A 17,996-nucleotide genomic window follows, 5' to 3' on the forward strand; every position below is an offset into this window, starting at 1 on the left:
TGACCTGGAACTTGCTTTGTAGACCAGGCTGGCCTTGAACTCACAGAGATCCACCTGCCTCTGCCTCCTGAATGCTGGGATTAAAGGCGTGCGCCACCATTCCTGTCCCCATGGTTTTTTCTTAAGTCTCCCGTGAACAAAGTCCACTGTGAAAGGCCTCACACATTGCCTCTTGAGCGCCCATTTTCCTCAGTAATACCTGTTCTATTGCCCTCCAGTGCCTCATAGTCATGGTACCTCAGCCTGCAATAACCAAGTGTGCCTAATGACTCATATTAGCAAGTCCATCAGGGACGATTTCTCTCACATTGCCTGAGATTAGGTACGTTTTGTTTTAAGGAGGGATGAGTAGCATATTACTCAGTTTCTCTGTCACACAGAACTGGGGCTGATCCCATCCACACCCACGTCCCATAGCATCACAAGGCAGGCTGTAAGAGATGCTTCCTTAAAAAACAGCTCCCCTCCCCAATTCACACAGCTCTGTTGCAGAGTAACCCTAATTATCACAGTTTCCTAAACTGCATGCAGTGCTGAAATCCAACCTGAGGAGTACACTTTTGCCTCACTTTATTCTTCCTCACTATTCAATTTTCTCCAGGGGTTCCAAGTTTTTGAACCCTGAGAAGGGCTCACAGATCAAATTAATACTCTCTTTATTCTTGCATCCTCCAGCTGAAAAAAAAAACAAAAAACAAAAAAACAAAACAAAACAAACAAACAAAAAACAGCAGGCCAGCAGCTCCATCTCATTCTGTTTTTAAAATTTCTTTCTTGCCAAATCTGAAGTTAGTTCGGAGGATAACATCTGTGTGTTTTAGACTTCATTGTAATTTTTTTCCTCATAGGGGCAAGTCGTCTCTGGGAAGACAGCTGAACCTCAGCTGCATGTCTCACCACCCACAGCAAAAGCAACATGGCTCACACCACAGCCTCCTTAGAGCCGTGTCCCATATGTACCATCAAGGATGCAGTGTACTCCCTACTTGTAGCTGGTGATTTTCCTGTGTCCCATCCAGTCCCATAGTCACTCAGACCCAAGGAAACATACGGAGGCTTACATTAATTACAAACTGTATGGCCATGGCCTATGGCTCAAGCGTCTCGCCAGCTAGCTCTTATAACTAAACTCAGCCCATGACTAATCTATATGTCACCTCATGTTCCATGGATTTACCTGTGTGCCATTACATGCCGCTCCCTGGATGGTGGGATGATGTCTCCCCTGCCTTTCCTTTTTCCTTTCATTATCTCTCTTTGATTTTCCCACCTGGCTCCATGCTGCCCTGCCATAGGCCAATGCAGCTTTATTTATCAGCCAATGGGAGCCGCACATATTAACAATGTACAGAAAGGCATCCCACAGCATCTACTCTCTTGGATGACTTGGGGTCATGCCTGTTCATTGAGGAGGCATGCCACTCCATACCATGTAGAGAAAGGCAGCAGCTACGCTGGGATTCTCCCAAAGGATGCTCTGTACTCAGACAGGCTGGCCTAGGGTGCATACTTTACCAACCATCATGGCTATAGGAAAGAGACAAACCATCCCCTGTGGCACAGAGAAAGGTAGTCATATTGTGATTGCCTCACGAATGCTCTCTACCCTCAAACGGATCAGCTGCTGTTGCTTGTCTTATCATCCACTGCATGGGTCACACAAATGAGTCTCCCCAGCTTATCTTTGCTTCTGTCAGTCTTGATTTGGGTACCAATTATGTTGTGTGACTTTTCCTGGGGAGATGAGTGCTGCAGGCTGCAGGAATATATCATAAGAACTCAGCTGGTTATGGCAAAGTCACTACCTGGAGGGATCAGGGAATTCCTCCAGAGGAAGCCAAATCCCAAAAAGCTTTTGGTGTTACTTGGCTTGTTATATATCAGCTGTCTTCTGTTATGAAAATCATGTGTGCCTTCATAGTTTTCCCAATTGACTTTTCCCTAAGAAGGGCTAACAGTGTGGACTGATCATTCTCTGGACATACACATTCCAGGTATTTGGAGAACAGCCTCAGGAAAGGCTTTCTCTGGAATCAGATTATCTCCCTTAGCCACTTTCAAGGACTACAGGAAACACCATCAAGGTGGGCGCCCAACTTCCGAGGATAACAATGATAACAGCCCACATGCAAGTCTCCTGACTTAAATTCTACAAGGAGACACCACCCGGGGGGCACCCAACTTCCGAGGACTAACAATGATAACAGCCCACAGGCAAGTCTCCTGACTTAAGGTAAATTCCACAAGAAGACACCACCTAGGAGAGGTGGACGTTAAGTAATAGCTTTACACAATTCAGCTCGGACCCTCCCTTTATATACCGGGACTTCTCGGACCCTCCCTTTATATACTGGGACTTCCAGGGCACAGGACGGAGGAGAGAAAAGAGAATGGAAGAACTAGATGGGTAAGAACTTGAGAGGAACAAACTGAGATAGGGAAGAACTAGATTGAAGGGCTAGAAGAGAGGACTAGAGATACGAGATGGAAGATGAAGAAGAGCCAGATGGGGAAGAACAAGATGAGGAAGAGCCAGATGAGAGAGAAGGAGATGGGAGAGGAGCTGATAGGGGAAAGAACTAGATAGATGAGAACCTAGAAGGGACAGAACTAGATGAAGGAATTAAGAAAGAACCTAGAGGGGACAGTAGATAAATATAGAGAAATCAGGCAAGAAAGGAGCTAGACATGAAAACAGAACTGAAGCTGTGTATAAAGGATGTTATGCCAGAGGAATTAAAGCAAGTGGACTATAGAGCTCAGTGTGCTAAGATTCTATTTCCTGAAAATAGTTCTCGCCGTTAGTAGTTCTCTCTCCTGAGCCCCTGGGATGTATAATATTAAGGCTGGTCCCTATAATATTATACAAGAGATGAGCAAACATCTCTTCACCCCAGAGAGGGCACCGATAGCAGACCTAAGAAATCATCTCACCCAGTACTAGCTCGGTGAACCAGTGAGTTTATTTGGGTTATTTACAAGACTACATGTCAGGGATTACTTATGGGAACATGGCTGACGCAAAGGCAGGTGCATCATTAAAAAGCCCACCCCAGCCTCTGTGAGAACTCATGAAAGCTTGGAGCTCCCTGTACTACCTACAGGTAGAGACACAGGATATTCTCTCTGGGTCCATCCCACAATTGTTTACCGTTTATATAACCTTGAGGAGGGGTTCCACGAGTCTCATAATTTGGTGAGCTTTGTGAATCTTGTAAAATTTATGAGTGTTTCAATCTCAAGAGCCTCCATCCTCTGTCTTCCCTCAGGAATCAAAGTCAGGTCACCAGATTTGGCAGTATGTGCCTTTACCCACTGAGGCACCTCAGCAGCACTAACAATTAGTGTGAAAAATGTGCTTTTGCTGGCTCTTGCCCTCCCCTCCCCCTTCCTTTTTTCCTCCTTGTTACTTTGTTTCCCACTGGCGCTCACACATTTCTTTGCGGGAGTTGGTTCTCTCCTTCGGCCATGTATGTCTCAGGGATGGAATTTAGTTCCTCAGGCTAGGTGGCAGGCATCTTTGCCATCTTGCTGGCCCCAGTTTCTTTTCTCGAACAATGGCAGTTCTCTGGCTGCCACCTTCACAGTCAACACACAGTGTTGGCACAAAGCACCATTGAATGTTCGTTACATGATGTTCTTCTGTTGTTGTTGGGACAGGGCTTCTCTATATAATTCTGACCATCCTGGAACTCACCATGTACATCAGGCTGGCTTTGAACTCAGAGATCTGCCTGCCTCTGACTCCCAAGTGTTAGGATTAAAGGTGTGCGCCAGTACACCCAGCCATATGATCTTTTAATAGGGAAATAGAAAGGATATTTCCACCTATGTCCTCCTCCTTGGAGGAAGTAGAGCTCAGGTCCATCTTCAGTGGGCCTTTTTTTTTTTAATCAGCTCAGTTATTTTTGTCTTAAAATAGGTTTAGCCAGTAAGTAACAAGGAAGGCTCAAATGAGGACACAAGGAGCCTGGGAACGGGGAATACAATAGATTTTCTGATCGGGCTGGGGGTGGATGAGGATGGGAAAGGGAAGGATCAGGCAGGTGGGGGGGGGGTTACTAGGAGAGATGACAGGGGGCATTTAGGAGATGATGTGGAAACCTAGTGCAGTAGAAACTCCCTGGAATCTTTGGAATCTTTGAGAATGACCCTATCAAAGACTTCTACTAATGGGGGAATGAAGCCTGAACTGGCCATCTTCTATAACCAGGCAAAGCTTTCAGCAGTGGGACTGGGACGCCAAGCCAGCCACAAAACCTTTGACCTGCAATCTGTCCTGTCTCCACGATGTGCTGGGGTAATGGTGGCACAGAACTTGTGGAGTGGCCAACCACTGACAGGTGCAACTTGGGGCCCAGGCCACCAGAGGGACCCCATGCCTAACACTGCCTGGATGGCCAGGAACCAGAGGCTGGACAGCCCAGAGACCGAGGGTAGAATCAAACATGACTGAGGGGAAAAATTCAATGAGATGATTACTAATAACATTGTGCTACACTCATGGACCAGTGCCTAGCCTAATTGTCGTCAGGAGACGTCAAACGTGGGTCCTCTGCAAGAACAGAGTGCTCTTAACTTCCCCTATGGTTGGCTGTTTTTTTGTTTGTTTGTTTGTTTGTTTGTTTTGTTTTTTTGAGACAGGGTTTCTCTGTGTAGCTTTGCGCCTTTCCTGGAGCTCACTTGGTAGCCCGGGCTGGCCTCGAACTCACAGAGATCCGCCTGGCTCTGCCTCCCGAGTGCTGGGATTAAAGGCGTGTGCCACCAACGCCCGCGGTTGGCTGTTTTTTATAACCAAGCTGTGTGGTGGCCCTAACTTACAGTTTCAATACTTACTTGGAAGGCAGAGGTAACAGGAATTCTAGGTCACAGACAGCCTGGCCTACTCAGTGTCTGCCTCAAAAACAAAGCACAGTGAATTTCCAAATGACTAATAAAAGTATCAAAACAAAACAAAGAGTTACAGAGATAGCTCAGGGATTAGGACCACTTGCTTTTGCAGACAGGCTGGCTTCTTCGGCACGGCTGCTTCCAACCATCTGTAACTCCAATTCCAAAGGATCTGACGCCATCTTCTGGCTTCTGGGGGTATCACACAGGCCAAACTCATACGTAAAATAAATTTTCTTTATTATCATATTCAACCTAATAAATCCTATAAAACCAGAAGATGTGGAATGAGGGATGCAACTTGATGGTAGAGCCCCAGTTTAGCATTTGAGAGGTTCTGAGTTGAATCCCCAGTGTCGTCGCCGCCGCCGCCACCACCACCACCACCATCACCACCATCACCACCACCACCACCACTACCACCAAAGACTTTAAGTGCACAACAATGGTAATAACTCATGGGGCTGACATGGGAGGATCATTTGTAAAAGTTTCAGTCTTTGAAGGCCCTGTCAACAAAAACTAAAGCACTAGCTTGGCATGGTGGTGCATACTTATATTCTTAGCACTGGCCAGGCAGAGGTAGGAGGACCAAAAGTTCAAATTCATCCTCAGGTACATAGTGAACGTGAGGCCAGTCTGGGCTACACAAGACACTGATTCAAAAGAACAATGATGGGGGGAAAATTCCCAAACTTTAAAAGCATTTCATCCTGGGTGTGGCAGCACATATTACTAATCCCAGCATTTGGGAGCTTTGGGTAGGAGAATTTAATGAGTTCAAGAGTAGCCTCATTTACATAGTGAATGGAGGCCAGTCTAAGCTACATGGAATTCTGGTTCAAAAAACCTCAAACCAACCAAATAAACAAATAAAAAAAAGAAATACTAATTTAACTGACATCATTCTACCATTTTTTTTTCAGAGAACAAAATCAGATTTCTATTCTAATCCTACCTAATACTGCACCTCCCGGCAGAAGTCAGTTTGCGTGGAATATTACTTTAACTATGTAAAGACGTGTTACATTTATTTATGCTGCACTTGTTTAACTAGGCAAAGAATTGTTACATTTAGGGTTTTTTTTTTCCCTCAAGACAGGGTTTCTCTGTGTAGCTTTGTGTTACATTTATAAACAAATGCATTTGTTTAACTAGTCAAAGATGTGTTACATTTGTTTATGTTGCATTTGTTTAATTATGTAAAGATGTGTTACATTTGTTTTACCTTGCCTGCCTAAGGCCATTGATGGTCTAATAAAATGCTGAATGGCCAATAGCTAGGCAGTGGAGGCCTAGGCGGAGCTGGTGGGCAGAGAGAATAAGTAGGAGGACTCTAGGCTTGAGAGAATGAGAGAGAAGAGAGAACTAGAGGGAAAGAGAGGGAGACACCCAGGGCCAGTCAGTCAGGCAGACACCAGCCAGCCAGACAAGAGAAGCCAGAAAGTAGGACATATAGAAGAAAAGAAAGGTGAAAAGCAGATGAAGAGAAACAGGTTGATTTAAGTTATAAGAGCCAGTGGGACAAGCCTAAGATAAAGCTGAGCATTCATAACCAGTAATAAGTCTCTGTGTCATGATTTGGGAGCTGGTTGATGGTTCAAAAGAACCTGCTGCAGTTCATCTTCAGCTTTCTCCTCTTGATAGCAGCTACAAAGCAGGTCTGTGTGGGAAACTCAAAACCCATCAGCCAGCTGAATTTGTTGCCAAGTAAAAACACACAAAAAGAGATCTGAATGTCAACTTTCATTCTATATTTATGATTTAAAATTAAAGCTTGGTGATGTAGCTCAGGGGTTGAGTAAACAGCTAGTTAGCAAGCATAAGGCCAAAGCTTTTATCTCCACCCCTGGTACTGTTTTTTTTTTAAATTAGCTTAATGACTGCAAACAACTTTAGTGTTTTGGTTTGGTTTTTGCTGCAAACAATCTTGTGTTTTGTAGGCTGTCTGTGAGCATATGATCCTCCAGCCTCATCTCCTCCTTGCTGGGATTATAGAGGGGAGCCACCACATCTAGCCCCTGACATAAGAGAATTTCTAAAGAGCACCAGTAAAAGAAGTGATATTTAGCTGCCTTAAAGGATAAAATTTTGATAAGGAGACACCCCCCAATTAGTGTGAAAATGGAGAGAATAAAGGCTACAAGAGTTGGAAAATGTAAGACATTTCTATGGGTCAACAAGAGGTAAAGGTTTAGCTATAGTGCTACAGAGGAATTACAGCTTTTCAAACTGATCTGCACATCTTAAAAGAGGTGTAACTATGGTCACCTATAGTCCTAGTATTTAGGATGCTGGAGCAGGAGGATCAGGATTTCAAGGTCAGCCTTGGCTACAGAGTGAATTTAAGGTCATAAGGTCATTAAGTTACACAAGACCTTGCTTCAGAAAACAAAAACAAAAACAAAGAGTAGATTTATCTGTCCTTGCTTGGGAATTTTGACACACAGGTCAAGGTATCGCCCCAGGTCTGGAAACTAGTCTTGGCAATAAATTCTTCATTAATTCTGATGCCCATTTTTGACTGATGTGTAGAAATGAAGAGGAGGTGCTGGAGAGGTAATACTTACTCTTCTTACAGAGGACCCAGGTTGGGCTCTTACCACCCACATGGCAGCTCAAAACTGTCTATAACTCCAGCTGCAGGAACTCTGATGCCTCTTCTGATCTCCAAGGGCTCCTGTACACACATGCTGTACATACATACACTTAGGCACACACACAAACATATGAAAACAAACAAACAAATAAATAAATGTATGTATGTCAATGTAAAATCCACTGCTCTCAAGTTTATTTTGGAGGTATTTTGAGTGACCATGGCCCAGGAAACACAGATTTAGGTTACCCCAAATTCCATGTTACAATGTGAAAGCAGTTTCATTAAATTTTTATTGTTTTATAAAACAAAGAATGTCATAAATCAAGACAAGTGTAAAATACCTGGGTGGGCACACCAGAGAGGCAGATATATTGAGATGAGGCAGCTATTTTATAGGCTCAAGGTACTCTTAGATTGGTGGAAGCTAGTGTTCTGTTAATAGCTTCTAAGACTAAGAGGTGATTTTATTTATTATCATAAGGTATTAGTTCTATGTTGATAGCTTCTAAGAGGTTTTTATTTATCATGAGGTGTTCAGATACAGAGTGCAGCAAGGAACGGCTGCTCCAGAGGGTCAAACCAGCCCAAGATAAAGTAATTAGCTTTTTAACCCACAACATTCTAACCTCTCCACAGTACTGAAATTCTAATCAGTCCACCAGTCTCTGCAGTCCCAGACTCCTTCCAGGAGTCCTTTGTTCACAGCCAAACACAGCTTCTTTGTAGAAATTTTTGTTCACTAATATGTTTAAGCCACCAAACTTGGCTGGTGAGATGCCTCAGTAGGTAAAGGCACTTGCCTCCTAGCCTCATGACACAAATTTGAATCCGGGGCCCCACACGGTGGAAGGTAGAGAGCCGATGTGTGCAAACTGTCCTCCATGTGCACGGGTCACAAAATAAATACACGCAATATTTTTATATTTACTTTTTTTTTTTTTTTTTGGCCAGGGTTTCTTTGTGTAGCCCTAGCTGTCTTGGAACTAGCCAGTCTGTAGACCAAGCTGGCCTTGAACTCACAGAGATCTGCCTGCCTCTGCTTCCAAGTGCTGGGATTAAAAGCGCGAACTACCATGCCCTGCAACTGATCCGGTTTTATTCTGACCTTTTTTGTGTGCATTACAGCTGAAGTAGTTCAGGTTGCCCAAAATTTGGTGAATAGGAGGATTTTGTCACTGTGCCTCCTCCTACCCCAACCCCTACACATCAGACACTGATTTGGGTTTTTGTTGTTATTGTTTTTGGTTTTTTGAGTCAGGGTTTCTCAGTGTAGTCCTGGCTGTTCTGGAACTTGCTCTGTAGACCATGCTGGTCTCAGAGATCCGCCCTGACCCTGCTTCCTGAGCGCTCTCTTGAGCTTGGCATCCTAGACAAGTGCTGTGACCCCGAGCTACATCCCCTGCTCTACAAGTACTTTTTGTCATATACAAAACATCCCTTTTGCACTTGTGCTACCTTGTTCTAGGCATTTCATTCACAACTTTTCTAAAGATTTCCAGATGGTCAGTCTTGAGTGTTGGTTCAGTTTATTTGTTTAGGATCGTATAGTTTTTTGTTTGTTTGATTTTTGTTTTGTTTTTTTCTTCGAGACAGGGTTTCTCTGTGTAGTTTTGGTGCCTGTTCTGGATCTCACTCTGCAGATCAGTCTGGCCTCCAACTCACAGAGATTCACCTGGCTCTGCCTCCTGAGTGCTGGGATTGAAAGCATGCACCACCGTTGCCCGGCTAGTGATTTAGTTTTAAGAAGCAAGTCCTAGCCAGGCGGTGGTGGCGCACGCCTTTAATCCCAGCACTCGGGAGGCAGAGCCAGCCTGGGCTACCAAGTTAGCTCCAGGAAAGGCGCAAAGCTACGCAGAGAAACCCTGTCTCGGAAAACCAAAAAAAAAAAAAAAAAAAAAAGACAGCAAGTCCTGTCTTCAGAGGACCAGACCATCCTGAGGGGGTAGTGTAAGATGAGGTATTGGAAAGGTTAATTGAGCTGGTTGGTGGTGGCGCACGCCCTTACAGAGTGAATGTCCAGGAAAGGCTACAAAGAGAAAGGCGTTAATCACAACAGGTGACTGCTTTCCAGGCCTTATGCAATATCTCACGGTTTCCATCTCAATGAAACCAAAACTCTCCGTTATAACAGGCACTAAAAAAAACCCTGCCTTTTACCAAAGGCCTTACTTTGTTCTGCCACGCCTCTGCCTAAGGTCTGGAGCTATTTTTTTTGAGACACTGTAGCAAACAAGTTCTCCCAGGAGACAGCAGCAGGTTAGGAATAAGAACCGCGCCCGAGTACACCCCAGGCCTAGCGGCGTTTTCCAGAACCATGGACACCGCCAAGGGGGGGCGCTCTTGAGGCCGAGGTGCCCAGAAGGCCTTAGTGCCCAGTACGCGTCTCCGGCAGGGACCGAACCCCCACACTCGGGGGCTGAGGCCAAGGACTGGAGTCATCCCAGAAGACATTTAGGGGGAAAAGGATGGAGCGCTGCTCGCCGCCGCCGCCGACGGCGCCGTCGTGGAAGTAGCTGGGAGAGTAAGGCGATTTAGGGCGCACGCGCAGAGGACGCTGCTTCCGGTTTCCTGCCCCCCACCTCTTAGCCCCCTCCTTGTCTTCCGCCCCACCAGACTCGCTCTTCCAGTAGCCCCGCCCCCCAAACGCTAACCCCGCCCACAATAGGCCCCGCCCCCGGCGGTCCTCTCCACCCCCACCCCCCGCGCCCGTCCCGTTCTATTTAATTGTTGGATCGTCCGCGCTGCCATCCCGCTGGCGGCCGGCAGGGGGCAGAGTTCGAGCCTGCAACTTTTTTTTTTCCCCCCTCCTCGGCCCCGCGGCCCCTTAGGGAGGGAGGCGGTCGGCGTGGGGGAGGGGAGGGCGGGGCTCGAGGCCACCGTCCGGCCGGCTGCTTGCGCGCTGCTTTCTGTTCGCGTCGGCGGAGGGGCCGCGACAACCGCATCAGAGCTGACGTGGGCGCGACGTGGGGCCGCCGCCGCCGCCGGGTTGCCTGGGCGGCGGCCGTCAAGGCTCTGCGTCCCCACCTCCTCCCCGTCCGTAATCAGTGACGAGGTCCGCTACGTAAACCCTTCGCGGCGGGTAAGTGGCGCGCCAGCCTCGCATCACACAGCCCGCGGCGGGCGGCGGCTGCTCGGGACGCGGCCTTCCGCCCGGCCTGCCTGCCCGCACCGCCGCCGCCGCCCGCTCGCCGGCTCGCCCGCTCCCTCGCGGCCCGCCACCGAGAGCTCACGAAAACTCCCGAGCGTGCAGCGGGGCCGGCCGCGCTCGCCCTCGGCCGCGCTTCAGTCTTGGGTACCCGGCGGGACAGCCGGGCGGCCGCTCCGGCTCCACAGGGCCGACGGGGAAAAGGGCGCCCCGAGGGCGTCGGTCCTGCTCGCCCCAGCCCTGCGTGCGCGGTGTAGATAGAGGAATCACGTACCCACGATCGAGCCATCTGGTTCCCCCACACACCGCAGAGCCGGGGTGGGGACAGCGGCACCCCGAGTCGCAGTTGAGGGCTGGGGGAGGTCCCTGCGGTCTCTTCTGACTTGTTCAGGAGCGCCGACCCCTGACTCCCCAGACCCGCGGAGTAGGGGAGACGTCTCCAGCGCGGTTCTTCCCCCTGTCGCCTGTCACACGTGTCTCCAACCGCCAGCTTTGCGGGGCAGGCGCTTACGGTCCCAGCACCCTCCCCGGGAAAGCCGCCGCTGTCTGCTCGCCGGCGCCCCAAAGTCAAGCTAGAGAGAGCCCCCCCTTTATCGGGCTGGCTTAGGTGACTGCCTGCTTTCCCGTGCAGTGTGAAGCGGGGCCCACCCGACTGCCCTCACCCAGCGTCACATTAGTTAGAATAATTTATGTTTTCTTTCACTCGGGTCGCCACATCAAGCTGGTTTCCCTTCGGAAGATACCTGTTCTTTGAATCTCTGAACTTGAGACTCCTTCTCAAAGGAACAATGTGTTCCGACAACGTGTTTTGGCCAATAAATGTGATTATTTATCCGACACTTAATTTTGAGAGAGGGTCTCAAGTAGCCCAGTTCCTTGAACTGGTTATGTAATGACTGACTTTGAACTAATGATCCTCCTGCCGAGCGCTGGGGTTTTAAGAATACACCATACTGTGTCAGTTTAACCAAACAAACTTTAGAGAGGTTTTAATCCTTCACCTGTGAATTGTAACTTTGAACTAATGATCCTCCTGCCGAGTGCTGGGGTTTTAGGAATGCACCATACTGTGTCAGTTTTAACCAAACAAACTTTAGAGAGGTTTTAATCCTTCATCTGTGAATTGTAATTGGCGTATTAAATACGGAAATGACACTGAACTATCTTGGTGAAATTGTAAATAGATCACTGTAACTAGTGTTTTCCCAAGTGACAGTGCTTCATGTGTAATAATTTTGGAAGTGTGAAATTGTTACAGTGAAGTTACATCTGTAAGATATGAATAAATTTTTAAATGTATAAACAGAGGAACTTTTAGTCTTTTTGCTTTTACATTGTGCCCAAAAGTTAATGAAATTCCCTCTACTGAAAATTTTTTATTTATATATATATATATATTTTTTTTTTTTCTCTCGAGACAAGGTTTCTCTGTATAACAGTCCTGGCTGTCTGTCCTGGAACTCACAGAGATCCACCTCCCTCTGCCTCCTGAGTGCTAGGATCAAAGGCATGCGCCACCACCACCTGGCTTGTACTGAGAAAATTTAACATGCTCCAACATCATAGAGGATAGGTTGTATTTTGGTTTCCTACAGAGGTAAATAACTGCATGCTTGCACAGTCTTGCTTAGAATATAGTATATTATCAAAAAATTAACATATATAGGAATCCTGACCAAATCTTTACTAATATAAACATTTCTTATTTTCTTTTTCATAACATTATCATCTGAGTAAATATTGGGTCATACAATTGAGCCAGGTTATTGCTGAAGGTAGGTAGTCTACTGGGATGCTCTCAAATGTCCTGTCCCATTTAGATAGTCTTCTTTAAATACTTTTTTTTTTTTAAAAAAAAAAATTAATTTTGAAGGTGAGAGAGAAAGAATATGCTGTGTATATTTGGGTGTTCTCTGAGGCCAGAAAAGTGTGTGTGATCATCACTTGGAGCTGGAGTTAACAGTGATTGTGAACCGCCTGGTGTGGGTGCTGGGAACTGAACTTAGGTCCTCTGGAAGAAAAAGAAGTGTTCTTAATAGCTGAGCCGGTTCTCCAGTTCCGTTTAGGTAGACTTTGTAAAAATGAAACTCAACAGTGTGAACTCTTGCCAATGAGAGAGAGGTTTTAACTTTTAGAACAGTGTCAGAACCATTGGTTGATGGGGAAATAAACCTGAAATAGCTGAAATTTCAAAGTGTATTTTTACTTTATTGAACTGATGAGTTTCATATATGGAAACAATTTTTGTTTTGAGACAGGATCTCACTATGTGTCCCAGGATGTCCTTGAATTTGTCATCCTGCCTCAGCTTCCCCAAGTGCTGGGATTATAGGTGTGTGCCACCAGACCTGACCAAAAGACAACTTTGAGAAGAAATACTAACATTGAATGTGGTTTCAATATTATCAGTGTAGGAACTGAAACATAGAGATGATAGGGAAATGTCTCACCTGTAACACAGTGGGCGGGCATAGATGAACACTTTACGTGGTTATATTAATAATTTCCTTTAGTTCAGGGGTGTAAACACTGCCTAGCATTGGAGCGTTCCTTCTTTTTAATCACCTGTACCACCTCCCACAAAGAAAAAGAATTCACGAAGTTGTTTGTTTTGGTTTTTTGACACAGTTTCTCTGTGTAGCCCTGGCTGTCCTGGAACTCACTCTGACGACCAGGCTGGCCTCAAACTCAGAGAGTCCCCTGGCTCTGCCTCCTGAGTGCTGGGGTTAAAGGCGTGTGCCACCATCACCCAGCAATATGAAGTTTTTAAACTGTGTTTTTCTACCATGACAACTGTATAGTAAGTAAGGAGTGGTATGTTTAAGACTAAAAGATTTCTTTGCTCTTGTTTTCTAATGCTGTTCAAGGACAAGGAAGAAAATCTCGGGTAATTTTAGTAGGGATTTGTCTTTGTTTTGTTGAGACAGGCTGTTCTTCACCTTGAGATCCTTTTGCAGCTCAGAATAGAATATTGTCTCAATTTATTTCTCTTTGATAATACAGTTTTATTTTGCTTGGAAATGTTGTCTTAGTTACTTTCCTATTGCCATGGCAAAACACCATACCAAGTCATGTTTATAAAGGAAAGTATTTAATTGGACTCATGGTTCCAGAGGGTTAGAGCCCTTGACCATCATGGTGGGGGGCATGGCAGCAGGCAGCAGGCAGGCAGGCAGGCAGGCAGGCAGACAGACATAGTGCTGTAGTGGTAGCTGAGGACCTGGATCTGATCCACAAGCATTAGGCAGGGGTTGGGGGAGGGGAGAGGAGAGAGAAGAGAGAAGAGAGGAAGAGAGAGCTAATTGGGAATGATGTGGGCTTTTGCAACATCAAAGCTTGTCCCCAGTGACACACCTGGTTCAACAAAGCCACACCTCCTGATCCAGTGGTTTTCAACCTGTGGGTCATGACCCCTTTGGGGACTGTTGAATGACCCTTTCATAGGGGTCACATATCAGGTATCCTGCATATCAGATATTTTCAATTCATAACAGTAGCAAACTTACAATTATGAAGTAGTAATGAAGATAATTTTATGGTTGGGTATCACCACAACATGAGGGACTGTATTAAAAAAAAGGTTGCAGCATTAGGAACGTTGAGAACTACTGTTCTAATCCTTTCCAAATAGTTCCACCAACCATAGGCCAAGTATTCAAATATTAGAGCCTATGGAGGCCATTCTCATTCAAACCACCACAAATGTTCTTAGAATCCCCTTTCATCAACGATGAATAACAAATATCAAACCCTGGGCCTTGCATGTACTAGGCAAACACCCTACCACTAAGCTGTAGTCTCAGCTTAGTTTGATAGGATGAAAGCCTCCAGCTTTGGAGTTAGGACACCTTTATCATGTATACTACTACTTACAGATGCTCTGGATACTTATTTATTTTTATGGTGTGTGTGTGTGTGTGTGTGTGTGTGTGTGTGTGTGTGTGTGTATGTGCTGTTCACATGAGTGTGCAGTGTACTCAGTGTATGTGCATTGCAGAGGCCAGAGCAAGACACAGAGTGCTGTCTATTGCTTTTTGCTGTATTGCCTTTAGACAGGATCTCTCATTGAGCTGGAAGCTTTCCATTTGAGCCAAGCTGGGTGGCCAGGGAGCTCTTGGCATTCCTATCTCTGCTTCCAAATGTTGGGGTTAATGGCTTGCACAGTCATGCCTAACTCTTTAGGTGGGTGCTTGGAATTTGAACTGAGGTCTTCAGGTCTACATTCTTATAGAGCAAGCATTCTTACCCTCTGAGCTATCTCTCTAGCCTAGTATGCTTTTATTTATTTTTTATTTTGAGGCAAAGTCTCATGTTGCCCAGGCTATATTCAACCTTCCTGTGTAGCTGAGGGTGACCTTGAACTATCAGTCCTCCTGCTTCTACCTCTCAAGGCTGGGTAGATCCTGCATTCTTAAAGTCGCCAAAGGGATTGATTACATTTGGTTAGTCATGTTTCATTGCTTAGGTATTACTTAAATTTTAAAAAAGATTTTTATTTTATGTGTATGGGTGTTTTGCTTACATGTATGTCTATGTACTACATGCATGCCTGTTACCCACAGAGGTCAGAAGAAGTTGTCTGATCCCCTGAAACTAGAGTTATAGATGGTTGTTAGCCACCGTGTGAGTGCTGGGAATGGAATCCAGGTCCTTTGCAAGAGCAACAAGTACTTTTAACCACTGAGTCATCTCCCCAGCCCCTTAGGTATTTTGTTCAGAAATACAAGCTAGAACCAAGCTAGGTAAGTATAATAATTGTTTAAATTCTTCTCTCTAAATACTGGCTAATTTAAGTATCTATTTTCCCATATTCATATTATTTTATTTTTATAATTTTATTTTATGTGTATGGGTGTTTTGCCAACATGTGCTTACACCCCCACCCCCGTGTGTGTCTCTGTGTGTGTATGTCTCTGTGTGTGTCTGTGTGTGTCTCTGTGTGTGTGTGTGTGTCTGCGTGTGAATTCGGTACAGAGTGATAGAGAATGCCAGGTGTTCTTACTGCTCTGCACTGTCTCATATCCAGTCTTTTGGTTATGATAATTATAGTTTTGAATTCTTTTTCTTTCAACACTTTCTTGCAAACACTATCTCAGCAGTACAATATTTAAAGATTCTACTTTTGGTATTTAACAAGGAATCAAACCCTAAAACTTTGGCTGTTTTACGTTTGCTCTCTATAGTACTCTTAGTTTTAAAATCATGCTCCTTCCAGTGTCTTCTATTTGTCTAACTATAGTATACACTCCCAAAGCAGAATTTAAAAAGTCATTGTTGATTATGTGTATGTATATGGATCTTCATGTGGGTGTATGAGTGTGAGAGCAGGCGTCAGAGGAGGCTAGAGCTGGAGTTACAGATGGTTGTGAGCCCCTGGTGGATTTTGAACTTGGGCTCGCTGGAAGAAAAGCAAGTTGCTCAAAACTGTTGAGCTATCTCTCTAGCCTCCAAAAGTATAGTTTTTAAAGGGAAAAGTTATTTTCAAAACATGTAGCTTAGTTTTCCGAGGTATAGCTAGCTCTCTTTTTAAATGATTTGATCATCTAATATACTGTTTAACACAGTCTAAAACTGCAACAAATGTGTCTAGCTTAATGAGGTTTGATGATAAACACAGCTCACTAGTTAAGCAAACATTGCTGCCACACCTTTTGCTGGCTAGAGAACTGCGGTAGTAGGTTTTATAGAAGGAATGGAGAACATCGCCTAATTGGCATTTTGATAATGGAAACTGACTAAGTTAGTTCTTATATTGTAAAGTCATCTACAAACCTCTTTTTTTCTTTTTCTTTTTTTTTTTTTTTTTGGAGGTAGAATTTTACTATGTAGCTCTAGGCTAGCCTTAAACTCAGTTTTCTTCTGAGTGCTGGGTTTTGGGTTATGTGCTTTGTTAGAAGTTTCTTTATATATATAGATAGCTATTATTTTGTAGAAAGTTATATTGTAAAATTAATTCAGTTAACCAAAGCACAGTACATGTTTATAATGTTTCAAATATAAATTTAGTACAGTTTTTTCTGCGATCTTCATGGATGTTAATGGGTGCTGATAGAGCATTGTAATTAATTGAAGCTTTTATGCCATGGAGTGAAAACAAAGCAACACATTGGTGATAGGCGTGATAAATGCCAGATGCTGTTTCTGTAATCAAGACTTATATGATAAGTTTCCGTGGTTATGGTCCATGATTTCCCTACCAAATGTGCACAGAAATCCAGATCTAGGAAAAGGAAAACTAATTTTTGAACTAAATTTTTATACTTAATATAAACTGTTATTTTCCTATTTTTTCCCAAATGCTTATGACCAGCATTCAGGAAACTCAGGCTGGAGGGTTACTGCCAGTTTGAGGGCAGTCTGAACTGCATGAAATACCAAAAAACAAAACAAACAAAAAAACCCAGACACAATTCCCCACCTAGGGGTGTAGTTTAGTGGTAGAATAATTGCCTAACATGTATTAGGCCCTAGTACTACATGCACAATCACATATAAAAAAAATTAAAAATTTCAAATTATGCACTGTTGACATTGAAATAAACTGGGAACTCTGCTTCAACAACTCCTCACAAAGTCCTTCTGAGCCTAGGGGCCGTAAATGATGGGGTTGTATTCATTAACCTCTCAGTGCCCTTCTAATGAGCTTTAAGTCCCCACACAAATCCCTAAAGTCAGTGTGCTTTGGATATTTGTCCTTAGGTGAAGGGAACTATGCATGATTCCAGGTGAGGAAACAGCATTTCAAACCGTGCTGTGACCAAGTGAAGCGGATTACGGGAAGTTGAGAGGTCTGAGTGAGGTGGAGGAGGGAAAGACTTACTTCCTCATGCCAGAAAAGGACGGGTGCTACCTAAAAGCACGGGCAGGGTGAACAAGGTTGAAGGGATGAAGACCTTAGGAGACAGCACTATTGGGAGAGGATAGTGGTTCTATCCCTCATTCCAAGAACAGCGGGACATCTCAGGCTCAGTGGTGTGGCTGGAGAGAAGGAACATAGGTAAGTGTCTGAGTTCACACAGCTCCTAAGGGGCAGAAGGTCATTCACTTTGTACCCCATCAACTCGTCCGTCACAGTACTGAACTGGCCAGCCACATGGGTGCCTCGGGAACTGGAGGCAAAGGTATGGTGTGAAGGGAGAGGACTGCAAGACTGCCTGAGCCGGTCGTTCTGTCAGCTGGCGAGATGGGACTACAGAAAGGAGACATCTGTGGGATGAGGAGGGAGGTCTGCTTCAGCTTTGAGCGTTGTGTTTAAGACCTGTGAGCCAGTCACTAAGAGACACCTGGCAGCTTCTTGGAGACAGATGTTGAGAAGAAGTGTAGCTTGAAGTGAAATTTGAGACTCATCAAATAAAGATG

General features: G+C 44.9%; 1 protein-coding gene across 20 annotated transcripts in view; it reads left to right on the forward strand.

Moving 5' to 3' along the window:
• Nucleotides 1–10,109: 10,109 nt before the first annotated feature.
• Crem (cAMP responsive element modulator) overlaps nucleotides 10,110–17,996 on the forward strand; it is an 85,803-nt gene continuing 77,916 nt past the window's right edge. For 7 of the 20 annotated variants that reach the window (XM_006992152.4, XM_006992153.4, XM_042277969.2 and 4 more), the window contains exon 1: nucleotides 10,110–10,571. The gene's annotated coding sequence lies outside the window, so the exon portion shown is untranslated. Of the gene's footprint in view, nucleotides 10,572–10,748; nucleotides 10,956–10,980; nucleotides 11,245–17,996 lie in introns of those variants that run through there. The other 13 variants (XM_015985773.3, XM_042277971.2, XM_042277972.2 and 10 more) reach the window with 7 other exon arrangements.

Source organism: Peromyscus maniculatus, chromosome 5, assembly GCF_049852395.1.
Source record: "Peromyscus maniculatus bairdii isolate BWxNUB_F1_BW_parent chromosome 5, HU_Pman_BW_mat_3.1, whole genome shotgun sequence".
Taxonomy (NCBI): domain Eukaryota; kingdom Metazoa; phylum Chordata; class Mammalia; order Rodentia; family Cricetidae; genus Peromyscus; species Peromyscus maniculatus.